Source organism: Dasypus novemcinctus, chromosome 11, assembly GCF_030445035.2.
Source record: "Dasypus novemcinctus isolate mDasNov1 chromosome 11, mDasNov1.1.hap2, whole genome shotgun sequence".
In the NCBI taxonomy this organism is placed as follows: domain Eukaryota; kingdom Metazoa; phylum Chordata; class Mammalia; order Cingulata; family Dasypodidae; genus Dasypus; species Dasypus novemcinctus.
Genome location: NC_080683.1, coordinates 26296318 through 26310591, shown reverse-complemented (window position 1 = coordinate 26310591; position 14274 = coordinate 26296318). Strand labels below are relative to the sequence as shown.

At 42.0% G+C, this 14274-nt stretch overlaps 1 long non-coding RNA gene across 1 annotated transcript; it reads left to right on the top strand.

The window, feature by feature from the left end:
- The first annotated feature begins 11602 nt into the window (after positions 1 to 11602).
- On the top strand, positions 11603 to 14274 carry LOC131280397 (uncharacterized). Its single transcript, XR_009187932.1, has 3 exons — positions 11603 to 12141; positions 13494 to 13573; positions 13679 to 14274. It is a non-coding gene; the product is annotated as an uncharacterized lncRNA (long non-coding RNA).

The window sequence follows — 14274 nt, the reverse complement described above, 5'->3', positions numbered from 1 at the left end:
AGTTATACTCATTATAATGTATGACAGTCAACTCTAACCATTTCCATACATTTATAATAAACCTTAATAAAAATTCTACATACCTTAAACATGAGCTCCTATTCTCAATCCACAATCGATTTCCTAGTACCCTATACTCTAGAGGTTATCTCCGTGAGTTTATTCATCATATTAGTTCATATTAGTGGGACTATACAATATTTGTCCTTTTGTGTCTGCCTTATTTCATTCAACATAATGTCCACTAGGTTCATCCATGTTGTCATATACATCCCAATTTCATTTCTTCTTATAGAGGAATACTATTCCATTGTATGTATATATCACACTTGTTTATCCACTCATCAGTTGATGGACACTTGGATTGTTTCCATATTTTAGCAATTGTGAATAATGCTTCTATGAACATTGGTATGCAAATATGTTCATGTCCTTGCTTTCAGTTCTTCTGAATATATTCCTAGTAAGGGATTGCTGGTTCATATGGCAGTTCTATTTTAGTTTCTTGAGGAACTGCCAAACTGTTTTCTACAAAGGCTGCACCATTCTGCATCCCACCAACAGTGAAGGAGAATTCCTATTTCCCCACATCCTCTTCAGCACTTATAGTTTTCTTTTTTTTTTTTTTAATAATACCCATTCTATAAGGTGTGAAATGATATCTCAGTGTAGTTTTGATCTGCATTTCCCTAATAGCTAATACTTTTTAAAAAATCACTCATTTGATATTTATTTTAATTGTGTGGACATATGTGTATAAGTTGACTTTTGCCAGTTGATCAAGATAAACAATATGATAAACAAGCATATAATTGCATTCTAAAAGAAAACACTTGATATTGGCAAAATGAGTATAAATTTCATGGCATATAATGACTTCTATTCAGTCATATCCCACTGATAGTTAAAAACTTGAACAAAGTTCCTATTTGTGTGTTTAAGATCGCCTATAAATATATATAAATTAATTTACATCAATTGGTATGACATTTGTAACTGTTGAAAATTTTGCATTTCCATTTTTTTTAAAGATTTATTTATTTTTCTTTCCCCCTCCCCCCCCCCCCCCACGCCAGTTGTCTGCTCTCTCTGTCCATTTGCTGTGTGCTCTTCCATAACTGCTGCATTCCTTATCAGTGACACCGGGAATCTGCGTTTCTTTTTGTTGCATCATCTTATTGTGTCAGCTCTCAATGTGTGTGGTGCCATTTTTCAGCAGGCTGCACTTTCTTTTGCACTGGGCAGCTCTCCTTACAGGGTGCACTCCTTGTGCATGGGGCTCCCCTACGTGGGGACACCCCTACGCAGAGGACACCCCTGCTTGGCACGGCACTCCTTGTGTGCATCAGCACTGAGCATGGGCCAGCTGCACACGGGTCAAGGAGGCCCAGGGTTTGAACCCTGGACCTCCCATGTGGTAGGGAGACGCCCTATCCATTAGGCCAAGTCCACTTCCCTGCATTTCCATTTAATTGCTAATTTTCAGAGAAAATTTCTACTCCTTTCAAGCCATTGCACATGATAATAACAAAAATGAGCTTGATCATTAACTCTAGTAACTGCTTTTCATTAACTAAATTAATGGTTGCTAACTCTTTTAAGGAACCTTTTTTTTTTTCTTTCAAGTACATTTGTGTGGCCCTTAAGATTTTCTCACATGCTATGTCCTTTTGATATATAGCACCTATGGATATTTGGGGAAAAAATGTTTTTTCAGTGTTTTAACAGGAAGTGAAATGAATGCGTTAGAGGACACCATTACCCATTGTCTGTACTTCACAACCATCCCACTAGCCAGATGAATTGCAGAATCTCCTATTTTGGATGAGGAAACAATTCACAAAGCTGAAGTGAACTGAGATCTGACTCCAAAACCTAAAATATCCGTGGGGCATCACTCTAAGTCCAGGCAGTAAGTCAACCAGGCATTGATCACCAATCATCCAATGACAAAGCCAGTTCTTAACTTTCTAGCCAGGGTTAAATGCTCTAAGGCATGATTAACTCAACATTTATTGAGTACCTAAAAAAGGTTGGGACTAACACAGCAGGCTAAGCAGCCCCTGTTCTCATGGCAGTTGGAATGAAGGGAGGCTGGAAACCATTAACAAATTTAAGCCTAATAAAATGTTAGGTCACTATCAGTGCTCTGAAGTCCAGCAGAGCAGAATAAGGGCTTTAGAGGATGTGGAACTACTTCGTCAGGATGGCCAGGGAAGATGTTTCTGAGGCAGCACAGCATAGGGGTTAAGAGAGGGACTCTAGCACTAGGCTGTGCCGCTTTGACTCTTACTAGCTGTATAATCTTGTGCAAATCACTGAACCACCTGCACAAAATAGGGATTTAGTTCAATTTTCAAGATGGTGCTTGCTACAGGACAGGCTTCACCTTAAGCCCAATAGCAGCATTGAAAAGTAGATACTACTATGTTATGACCATTTCCACAGATAAGTCAACTGTGGTACAAAAAGGTTAAGTAGTAAGTATCTTCCCCAACCAAAAACACACAGCTGGTAAATGGCAGGCCTGGGACTCCAACCCAGGCGGTGTGCTTCCAGGTCCCATCTCCAACGAAAAGAGTTTCAGAACAATTCTTGGCAGATCCAAGACCGGGACACCAGGGCAGGACCGCGAAGGGCGCTGAGCACCTCCTCCTATGGGCCGCTGCTCCCACTCCCGCGCGCACCCATCCACAAGCCGGCTAGAGGGCGACACCCAGTCGGATCGCCTGCACAGCTGCAGGCCGGGCTGTGCCCCTTTCCGGAAGCCAGCAGGCCCCGTCACCCCGTGCGGCCTCTCCTGCTCCTTCCTCCCAAAGAATCGTTATTGAATTCAATTTGTGCAATCTTGTGGACAAATCCAAGATTCAACTGTCGGCACTATGCAGATGACTTCCAAATCTATGTTGCTAACCTGACCTCTCTCTTGAGTTCCAGACTCGTATTTTCAAATCCCTCTTCCTCACAACTTGGCTTTTCTTCATGGCTCCTTCTTTCCATTAAAGGCACCATCTTTATTCTGATCCTCCAACCTAAAAGTCTCAGGGATGTTGAACATTTTTTCTCGTGCTTTTGGGCCATTTGTATTTCCTCTTTGGAGAAATGTCTATTCAAGTCTTTTGGCCATTTTTAAATTGGGCTGTGTAGCAGTTTGACATTTAGGGATTAAAAAAAAAAAAGATTATGTTTGTAAACTGCTCTGTTCCTCTGGGCATGATACTCTTTGACTGTATTAAATTTAAACGTTTTACATTTACTTGATTAAATCAAAATTAGGGCTTTGCTTGACCATATCAGCAGGGCATGACTCAGCATTGAGTCCCCGCCCCCTTGGTGGGCTGGTAGATACTCCCTCAAGAAGATACACACACAAGATAGAAGCTCCGTAGATACCAAAGGAGAGAACTTTGTCAGCTTTGATCCTGCAGCCAGGCACGAGAGATGAACTATTTGCCTGACAGTTTACAGCTGACTGTGAAGAGACCACAGCAGTTGAGCCCAGAGAGAGACAAGCCCTATGCCAGCCTACAGCTGAGACTGGAAGATGCTGGGCCCATAGAACCTTCAGAAGAATGAGGAAGGAGAGACCAGGCAGAGGTCGTGCACCATCTTGCTTCAATACATGACAACAGACTTTGGTGAGGAAGTAACCTTGAGTTGGGCTCTTTAGGGCCTTGTAACTGTAAGTTTTTACCCCAGATAAATAGCCATTTATAAAAGCCAACAGATTTCTGGTACTTTGCATCAGCACCCCTTTGGCTAACTAATAAATGTTGCTTATCTTTTTATCATTGGGTCGTATGACTTTTTAATATAACATAGATGTCAAACTCTTATCAGATATGTGGTTTCCAAATATTTGCTCCCATTGAGTAGGCTGCCTTTTCACTTTCCTGACAAAGTCTTTTGAAGAACAAAAGTGTTTAATTTTGAGGAGGTCCCAGATATCTATTTTTTCCTTTTGTTGCTTGTGCTTTGGGTATAAGGTTTAAGAAACCTCCGCCTTTCACAAGATCTTGAAGATGTTTCCCTACATTTTCTTCTAGGAGTTTTATGGTCGTGGCTTCTATATTTAGGCCTTCCATTTTGAGGTAATTTTTATAAAAGGTGTGTGGCAGTTTAATATTATTTATGAATTCCAAAAAGAGATATTATATTTGTAAACTGGTCTGTTCCTCTGGGCATGATATCCTTTGATTGATTTAAATTCAAAGAGTTTACATTTACTTGATTAAATCAAGATTAAGGCTCTGATTTGAACACATCATTAGGGCAACTCAGGGTTGAGTCCCTGCCTCCTTGGTGGACTATATAAACAGATGCTCAGTCAAATGCACAGAAGTAGACAGAGAAAAGAACACAGGGGAAGCGAGACAGTTCCATAGACACAGCAGAGACCCTGGGAAGAGAAATGAGCCTGATAGTTTGCAGCTGAAGAGATCAGAGCAGCTGAGACACCCTGAGAGATGAGCCTTATGCCAGCCTACAGCTGAGATAACAAGAAGCTGGGACCCTGGAGCTTTAATAGAAAGAAGGAAGGCTGGATCCTCACAGACATTACCTGCCATCTTGCTTTAACACATGGCAAATGACTTTGGGTGAGAAAGTACCTCTTATGGTACCTTGAGTTGGACTCTTAGGGCCTGGTAACTGTAAGCTTCTACCCCAAATAAATACCCTTCATAAAAGCCAACAGATTTCTGGTACTTTGCATCAGCACCCCTTTTGGCTGACTAATACAAGGTGTGAGATAACGGTCCTCCTTCTGTCTTTTGGATATGGATATCCATTTCTCCCAGCACCATTTGTTGAATACACTGTTCTGGCCCAGCTGAGTGGGCTTGATAGGCTTGTCAAGAATCACTTTACCATAAATTTGAGGATCTATTTCAGAATACTCAATTCTATTCCATTGGTCAACATACCTATCTTTATGCCAGTACCACGCTGTTTTTACCAGTGTAGCTAAGGAATATGCTTTAAAGTCAGGAAGTGAGAGTCCACCAAATTTGTTCTTCTTTTTTAAGGTATTTTCAGCTATTTGGGGCTGTTTACCCTTCCAAATAAATTTGATAAATGACCTTTCCAATTCTGAAAAAAGAATGTTGGAAGTTTAATTGAGATTGCATTGACTCTATAGACAAATTTGGACAGAATTGACATCTTAACAATATTTAGACTTCTAATCCATGAACATGCAATGTCCTTTCATTTATTTATGTCTTCTTTGGTTTCTTTTAGCAACGTTTTGCAGTTTTCTGAATACAAGCCTTTATGCCCTTGGTTAAGTTCATTCCTAAATATTTGATTCTTTTAGTCTTCATTGTAAATGGGATTTTTTTTTCCTGACTTCCTCCTCAGATTTCTCACTAGTATTATATGAAACACTGTTTTTCATATACTACTGATTTTTGTGTATTAAACTTGTATCCTGCCACTTTGCTGAACACACCTATTAGTTCTAGTAGCTTTGCGGTGGATCAGGATTTTCCAGATTAGAATCATGTTATTAGCAAATTGTGAAAGTTTTACTTCTTCCTTTCCTATTTGGATGACTTTTTTTTTTTTTTTTGCTTGCTTAATTGCTCTATATAGAACTTCCAGCACAATACTGAATAACAGTGGTGATAGTCGGCATCCTTGTTTTGTTCCCAATCTCAGCAGGAAATATTTCAGTCTTTCTCCTTTGAGTACAATGTTAGCTGTGGGTTTTTCATATATGCACTTATTAAGAAGGAAATTTTCCTTCTATTATTATCTTTTGGAGCATCTTCATCAAGAAAGGATGTTAGAGTTTGTCAAATACCTTTTCTGTATCAATTGAGATGATCATGTGATTTTCCCTTCCTCAATTTAGTATTGTGATGTATTATATTGATTGATTTTCTTGTGTTGAACCACACCTGCCATATCTGGGATAAAACCCCCTCAATCATGATGTATAATTCTTTTAATGTACTTTTGTATTTGATTAGCAAGGATTTTGTTGAGGATTTTTGCATCTGTATTCATTAGAGAAATTGGTCTATAATTTTCTTTTTTCACGTTATCTTTTTTTTTTTTTTAGATTTATTTATTTCTCTCCCTTTCCCCCCCACCCCCCCACCCCCACTGTCTGCTCTCTAGGTCCATTCACCATGTGTTCTGCATCCACTTGCATTATCAGGAAGCTCTGGGAATCTGTGTCTCTTTTTGTTACGTCATCTTGCTGCATCAGCTCTTTGTGTGTGCAACACCACTCCTGGGCGGGTTGTACTTTTTTCATGTGGGACAGCTCTCCTTGCAGGGTGCACTCCTTGCACATGGGGCACCCCTATGTGGGGGCACCCCTGTATGGCATGGCACTCCTTGCATGTGGCAGCTCTGCAGATGGACCAGCTTACTACATGGGTCAGGAGGCCCTGGGGATCGAACCCTGGACCCTCCATATGGTTGGCAGATGCTCTATCAGTTGAGCCACATCTGCTTCCCTTTTCATGTTATCTTAACCTGGTTTTGGTTCTAGGGTGATATTGGCTTCATAGAATGAGTTTGGTATCATTCCTTCCTGTTCTTTTTTTTTTTTTTTTTTTTTTTGAGTTTGGGCAAGATTGGTATTAGTTCTCCTTTGAATGATTGGTAAAATTCACCTGTGAAGCCACCTGGTCCTGGACTTTTCATCATTGGGAGGCTTTTTATGGCTATTTCAACCTCCTTACTTGTGATTAGTTTGTTGAGGTCTTCTATTTCTTCTATAGTCAGTGTAGGCTGTACGCATGTCTCTAGGAATTGTCCATTTCATCTACTTGGTCTGGTTTGTTGGTGTACAATTGTTCATAGTATTCTCTTATGATCTCTCTTATTTCTGTGGGGTCAGTAGTAATGCCTTACCTCTCATTCCTGATTTTATTTATTTGTGTCTTCATTCTTTCTTTGTCAGTCTAGCTAAGAGTTTGACAATTTTGATCTTTTCAAAGAGCCAACTTTTGTTTTTTTCCTCAATTTCATTTATTTATGCTCTAATCTTTGCTATTTCTTTCCTTCAAAGCAGAGACTCTTTTTTAAAAGATGTTTTTATTTATTTCTCTCCATCCCATTGTTGTTTGTCCTTGCTGCGTCTGTTTGTCTTCCTTGTTTCTTTAGGAGGCACTGGGAACTTAACCTGGGACCTCTGATATGGGAAGAAGGTGCCTAATTGCTTAAGCCACCTCCATTCCCTGCTTTGTTGTGTCTCTCATTGTGTTTTTCTTCTTGTTGCATCAGCTTGCCATGCCTGCCCATTGTACCAGCTTGCTGTCTTCTTTAGGATGCACCAGGAACCAAACCAGGGATGGCGGGAGCTCAATCGCTTGAGCCACATCCTCTTCCCCACAGACACTCTTAATGCTACCAGTACAATATATGTCATATAGAGGTGTTCAACTCTTAAGAAACAAAAAGTGATTATACATTTTGACCCTGGAAATGCAAGGATTTCTGTCTGTTTCATTCCCAGATTTTGCAACTGCTTAGAACAGTATGGTAACATAGTAGAACCTCGATAACTATCTATTGCATGAGGGAAAATATCATGAGGCATATTCTATATGGAAGAAGTTCATGTCAAGATGCATTTAATATCTTATACCTGACAGTTTGTGAACACTTGGGACAACAGTAGGCATAAGAGAGCCAGGCCTTGCTCTTGAAGAGCTTATAACCCTGAAAAGGACCGCAGAGGGTTATTTGGAATGCCTCAGAAAGAATTTACCTGAGTGGGAATCATTGGTGTTAGACCTTGCTTTCATCAACTATAAAGGAAGAAATTAGACTAAACCCTCTATGCTCCCTGCTTCTTTTCTGTCGTAAACATTTTGTGATAATGATACTAGCAATGTTCTTTACAGTTCCCAGATGGAAGTTCTTAGAAGCCCAGAGCTGTGCCCTCTCACCTTACATTCCCTACAGTTCCTTACTCCATACCTTGCAACTAATTGTCATGTATTACCTAGATTTCGAATTGAACTGATTGGACTGCAATTGCCTAATTTTTAAAACAGAAAATAAAATTTTAGATAAAGGAGGAAAAGCTTTCTGGATATTATATTAAGGAAAGGGTGTCCCCAGTAAATAGATCCTAGAGTATGAGGTGAGCTAGCATGGCATGGAAGAGGCAGAATACCTTCCACACTCAGACACTTACTAGGTGCTCTGGCAAGTTGCTTAGAAACTGGGAACCTTGGCTTCCTCATAAATACACAGGGTATAATCATACCTATCTCACACAGTTGCCGAGAACCAAATCAGACAGGGAATGTGAAATTGCTAAGTATAAAAAACATTCACTAATGTGAGTTAATACTATTAGCACTGGTCTGCTCCTCATGAGTGGTTACCAACCCACCCTACTCCTTTCTCACCTTCTCCCCCAAACTGGTTAGTTAACCAGGTAGAGTAAGCAAGAATTTTAACTTTTTTATTACCTTCCCTGAATTCAAACTGTTGACGGCCTCACATCTAGAATTTTAAATGTAACTAAAATCAGGTTTATGATAGTTGGAAATATTTGTTGATTAATTAAAAAGGGGAAAGGACATAAGACACTTAGAAAAGTAAATAAAAATCCTATACACTTTTGGTTCATCCTGTTCAGAAAGAAACATGACATACCAAAAATAAGGAAATTATCCAAAGAAGGACAAAATATGTTCACATTCATTGCAATATTATTTACAATGGTGGAAAAGAAAGACTTTCCTGTTCAGCAATAGAGTAGCTCATAAGGCCCCTACTGTCTTCAAACCTCAGGGTGAACACCTTTGGTTAAGTAGAACTTATTTAATGGAGATTTTTGTGCTCCACACCCAGTGTTCAGTGGGACTGGGTCACAGCCTAGAAATGTGCACTGACACCAATGGCTTATGTAAAATAATGATAACTCAGGGAATTATAACACATCCTAGATTAGTTTCTGAACCTGAACACTAACTCAACAAACACTTATTGAGTACTGACAATGTGCCACGCATTGTGCTAAGCACTGGATATAATGGGAAACAAAACCATGGCCACACGGAGCTTAAAAACAGGTGGGTAAGCATGGGTAGCGGATTTGGCTCACCTGATAGGGCGTCTGCCTACCACATGCTAGGTCCAGGGTTCAATCCCAGGCCCTCCTGGCCCATGTGCAGGGCTGATGCCTGCAAGGAGTGCCCTGCCACGCAGAGGTGTCCCCCACGTAGGAGAGCCCCATGCACAAGGAGTGCCTCCCGTAAGGAGAGCTGCCCTGTGTGAAAACAAGTGCAGCCTGTCCAGGAGTGGCACCGCACACATGGAGAGCTGACACACAAGACTACGCAACAAAACACAGATTCCCGGTGCTGCTGACAAGAATACAAGCAGACACAGAAGAACACACAATGAATGGACACAGAGCAGATAACTAGGGAGGAAGGGGAGAGAAATAAATAAAAAAATATATAAAAATAAATCTTTACAAAAAAAAAAACAGGTGGGTAAGCAGACATCAAAACAGATAATAGCACAAATATATATTACTGTTATAAGCCCTATGGACAAAGAGGTGCCCTGACCAGACAGCAGAAGTAAACAAATAATCACATAAACAGTGGTATGTTTCAAATTTTGGTAAGTGCTTAGAAAAAAAGAAAGGCAACACTTATTTCAAAGCAAAGCTTCTAGGAGGAAGCAATTTGAAACTGACATCTGAAAGACAGATAAGCTGGGGAAAGGAGTACAGAGGACAGGGTGGTGAAGTGGCCCGGCAGAGGGGACAGTATGTGTAAAAGGCCTGGGGTGAGAAAAAGTTTAGTCCCTGAGAAACAAAGTGAATAGTGTGACCTGAGGGTTGAGATCAAGTGTAGAGAGTGGTGCACCGTGAGGATGGCGAGTAAGCAGGACCCAGCTTATACAATCTCTATGCCACAACAAGGAGTTGGGATTTTATACCAAGTGCTATGGGGAAAACGATTAAAGGACACCTAAGGATTTTAGATTGGCATTTCTTTAGAAAGTCTACTCTGACTGCTTGGTGAAGAAAAACCCATCCTTCCCAGCTTGGAGCCTAATGGCCTCTTTGTCTGCATTTTGACCTCCACTGCTCTGTCAAAGCTCCTCCTATCCACCATAATTCTTGCTGTGCACTTACCTTTTGTTACTTTAAGGGTTGCCCTCCTTTATTAGTTATTCATAGACTTGGCTCACTGATGTACCTCACCCCAACTATAATTTTTTCCAGGAGGTAGGGAAGGTTTCATATCCATTCTTGTGTGCACATAGCATGGAGCGGGGAGTGGGGCAATACACTCATCTAACCTGTTAAATTAGATTGAATTAAAAGTCTGGTCACAGTTTACTACGTTCCCCCAAAATAAGCGTTCTGTGACCTTATTAACTCCCTCTTTAGGACTGAAGTCCCTGAGTGAGAGCTGGGAAGCCCTGTAGCATCCAGGCTGGCAATACCAACCAAAAGAGGTTTTGTTCCAGGCCACGCTGGGGTTACTAAAGGCATCAGCCCATCACAGGACCTGACATTTCAGAGTCGCTGGATACTCTCCTTCCCCCCTTCATAGTTCTAGCATGAAAACTATGTACTTAGAACTCGAAAACAGGGAAACCTATCCAAGAGGGGCTCATACTTGGCTAGAAGCAGTCCTCAGGTACAGGCTCCAAAAGCATCATGATTCCCTTTCACCTTCTATTTACTGTGGATTCAAAGTTCATGAACTGCGGAAGGGCCCAAACATTGTTAATTTACAAATTTTGACCTTGGCCGGGTTATTTAATCCCTGAGCCTATTTCCACACCTAAAATTAGGTATCTATTCCTGTAGTCTTGTTAAATGAGAAGTGAAAGTATCTAGCAGCAGTTTGTGCTCAAAGTGCTGTGCCTTTAAGGTTTTTAAGGAGTGACCTCTGACACCAAATGAAGAGCTGCTTAGGTTTCCTCCCTTCCCTGGGAATGGCACTTTGTGGAAGATACAAGGCAAAAAGCCCAGTAAGGAAACCTACCAAAAGAAGCATCTTCAAAATTTCACAATTTATAAGGGTACTAAAAGCCAATACTAAACTTTAACAGGAGCAGCCTACCATGCAGCGCTAACTCACAGATTACAAAAAAAAACCATGAAAGATGAGTAACGAATTAAGGCTTCTCTCCAACGGCCCTTCCCTAGTTGCCGAAGGAAATACATTTTCTTGCTGCCTCATCTCCCCATTTCGCCCGGTCTCGCGTGTCCAGGGCCCAGGGCCATCCTCCGCCCCAGTATGGGCGCCCTAGGCTCCGGCCCATCCGAGCGGGGTGAGCGCGCCCGGAGTCAGGGGCCGCTTTTGATTCCTCTCCCGAGGCCTCGGCTGCTCTCAGATCCCAGGACTCCACTGTCTCGACAGAACAAATCCCCTCAGCTCGCTCAGCGCCTCTCCTTCTCCCTCCTCAAATCCCGGGGTCGGGTCAGCGCGGGGACGAAGTACTGCCATTGCCCGCAAGTAACCCGGCCCTGGCGTGGGCTCGGGACACGGAACAGGCGAGCGCACGCCGCGCGAGGCCCCGCCCCATCGCCAGATGCGGCGCCCTCCGAGCGCGTTGATTGGTGGGCGCGGCCGAGGAGTGAATGGGGTGACCGCCGCGGGGGAGCCGGGCGGGGACGCGAAGGGCACGGGCAGCCAGCCGAGCTGAAGGGCGCGGCACCTGAGCCCCGGGCGGATAACGGTCCCCCGCGCCCCGAGAGCGGAGGAGGGGCAGCGGACGACAGGCTCTCTTTCCCTGGCTAGCGGGGGTGAGAGGCGGGACCCCACCCGCTCCCAGGTCCGGAAATGATGGGGGCCCTCGAAGGAACGCGGTCCCCAGTTCCGGGGATAAAGGGAAGCTGCGCTGGCGCCCCTCGCGAAGATGATGACAAAGGGCGTTCCCGCCCCTTTAGGTCCTCCCTTCGGAGCACAATGTACAAAGATGGCTGGGCTCGTCAGACCAAGAGCCACCACTGGAATCCATCAGGACACCCAGCTTTCTTCCCATTCCTGCTTTAGTAACTCTCTCTGACTCCACACTTTAGACTGAGTCGTTCAACAAGTATTTGTTCAGCTCACCTAATTTATGTTCTGCATACCCCAGTGAACAAAGCAGGTTCGTTTCTGATTTCTGGCAACATAAAGGCTAATAGGGAAGGTAAGGATAAAAATTATAAAATAATAAGTAAGCAAAATAATTAGATTGTGGTAAGTGTTGTGAACAAAGTGAACTAAGGGCTAAGGAAGGGGGAAAGGACAGGGAAGAAACTGATTTTAGCCGAGGTAGTAGAGAATACCTATCTGAAAAAATATATATCTATATTTTTTAAGTGTCACAGCAATGTAAGGGGTTGGTGGTGGGGCGATGTATGGGAACCTTGTATGGTATGCATGATTGTTTTGCAAACTCAACGACTTCTCTTAAAAAAACAAACAAATGGGTGTGTGTGTGTGTGTGGAGTCGAGAACTGCAAAGCAGGGAGGTGGGCAGTTTATCTAGAATGTATAGCCTTTGTAAAGGCCATGCTCCTTCAATCCCCTTTTCTCGTTCTCTTCAACAAATGAATTCCCATAGCACTTTCACCCTACTTTTGGGCACATACTAGGTCCCCAAGGAATACTCAGTAAATATGTGCTTCGCTGACTTCCAGATATCCTGCTATGTGCAGAGAATGATTTAAAAAGTGAATAGAGCATTAGTCCACTGACTTCCAGATATCCTGCTATGTGCAGAGAATGATTTAAAAAGTGAATAGAGCATTAGTGAATGTTTCCTGAACATTTATTCTGTCCTTTTGTGCTTGTCCTGTACACCCACTGTGGGTACCCTTTATCTCAACTCCTTGCGGATTTTTCTTGATTATCTAACCAAATCTCAACTCTCAAGGCTTTCAGACTTTCAGAGCTGTTAGTTCTTAATTGGCTGATCTAATAAACTAATTGGGTCTACCCACTGGTGAATGAAAGTACAATGCATTATTCTTCCTATATAATGCTTGTCATTGTTTTTATGTTTGTGTTTTAAGGGTAGCCTGCAACTCCTTAATTCAAGATAATAAATGAAGGGTTAACTTGAGACACTTGGCTAGCTCCCTGGGTTGAGAAATTGTTGTTAAAGGACATGGGCTGGGGAATGAGGGCCTCTTCCCAGTAAGCCCCTCAAATAATAAAGCAGCTTATTGTAGAGTAGTCTGTTTTGATCTCTACCTCCTTTTGATATTTGTCAACTGTAAAAGTGTCTCCCATATGTATAAATTTTTGTGTGTGTGATATGAGGAAACCACACTGGGAGAGGCAAATTCTTGTAACTATAATATTGACATAGTTATCAAAAACTAGGCATACTTTGTTCTGACAAGGAAAGTAAATAAACTTCATTTCAATTCATCTACCTCTGATTCTGTTTTTAAAAGTAGAAGTACTGATGCTATCTGTATTGGTTATCTATTGCTGTTTAACAAATTATCCCAAAATTTAGTGGTTTGATGAAATATCTTTTTTTTTTTTTAGGAGGTACCGGGGATTGAACCCAGGACCTTATACATGGGAAGAAGGTGCTCAACCAATGAGCTACATTGGCTACCCAGGAGGTACGGGGGATTGAACCCAGGACCTTATATATGGGAAGAAGGCATTCAACCAATGAGCTACATCGGCTACCCAATGAGAGTTTTTTTGTTTTGTTTTGTTTTTAGGAGCTACCAGAGATCACACCCTGGACCTCTTATATGGGAAGCAGACCCAACCACTGGAGCTACATCCACTCTCCTGATACAATATCTTTTATTTCATAGTTTCTATAGGCCAAGAATCTGGGCATGACATAATGGGTCCTCCACTTCAGGTTTTCTCACAGACAGCAATCAAGGTATCAACTAGGCCTATAGTCATCTCAAGACTGGAATGGGGAAAGATCCCGTTCTAAGTTCACTTACGTGGTTGTTGGTAGGATTCAGTTCCTTGTAGGCTCTTGGTTTGAGAACCTTGGTTCTTAGCTATCTTTTAACTGGAGGACCCCCTGAATTCCTTGCTATGTGGACATGTCCTCGTGGTCCTTGGCTTAATCAAACTTTGCAAGCCAGGAAGTAATAGAATGCCAGGAAAACAAATCACCATCGTTTGTAACCTAATCTCAGAAGTGACATTACATCATTTTTGCCATATTCTATTTGTTAGAAGCACATTATTGGTTCCAGCCCATGGGCATGAACACCAGGAAGCAGATATTATTGGGCGCCATGTTAAAAGCTGCCTATCGTGTTGTCAAAGTACAATAAACTGATGAAATGGA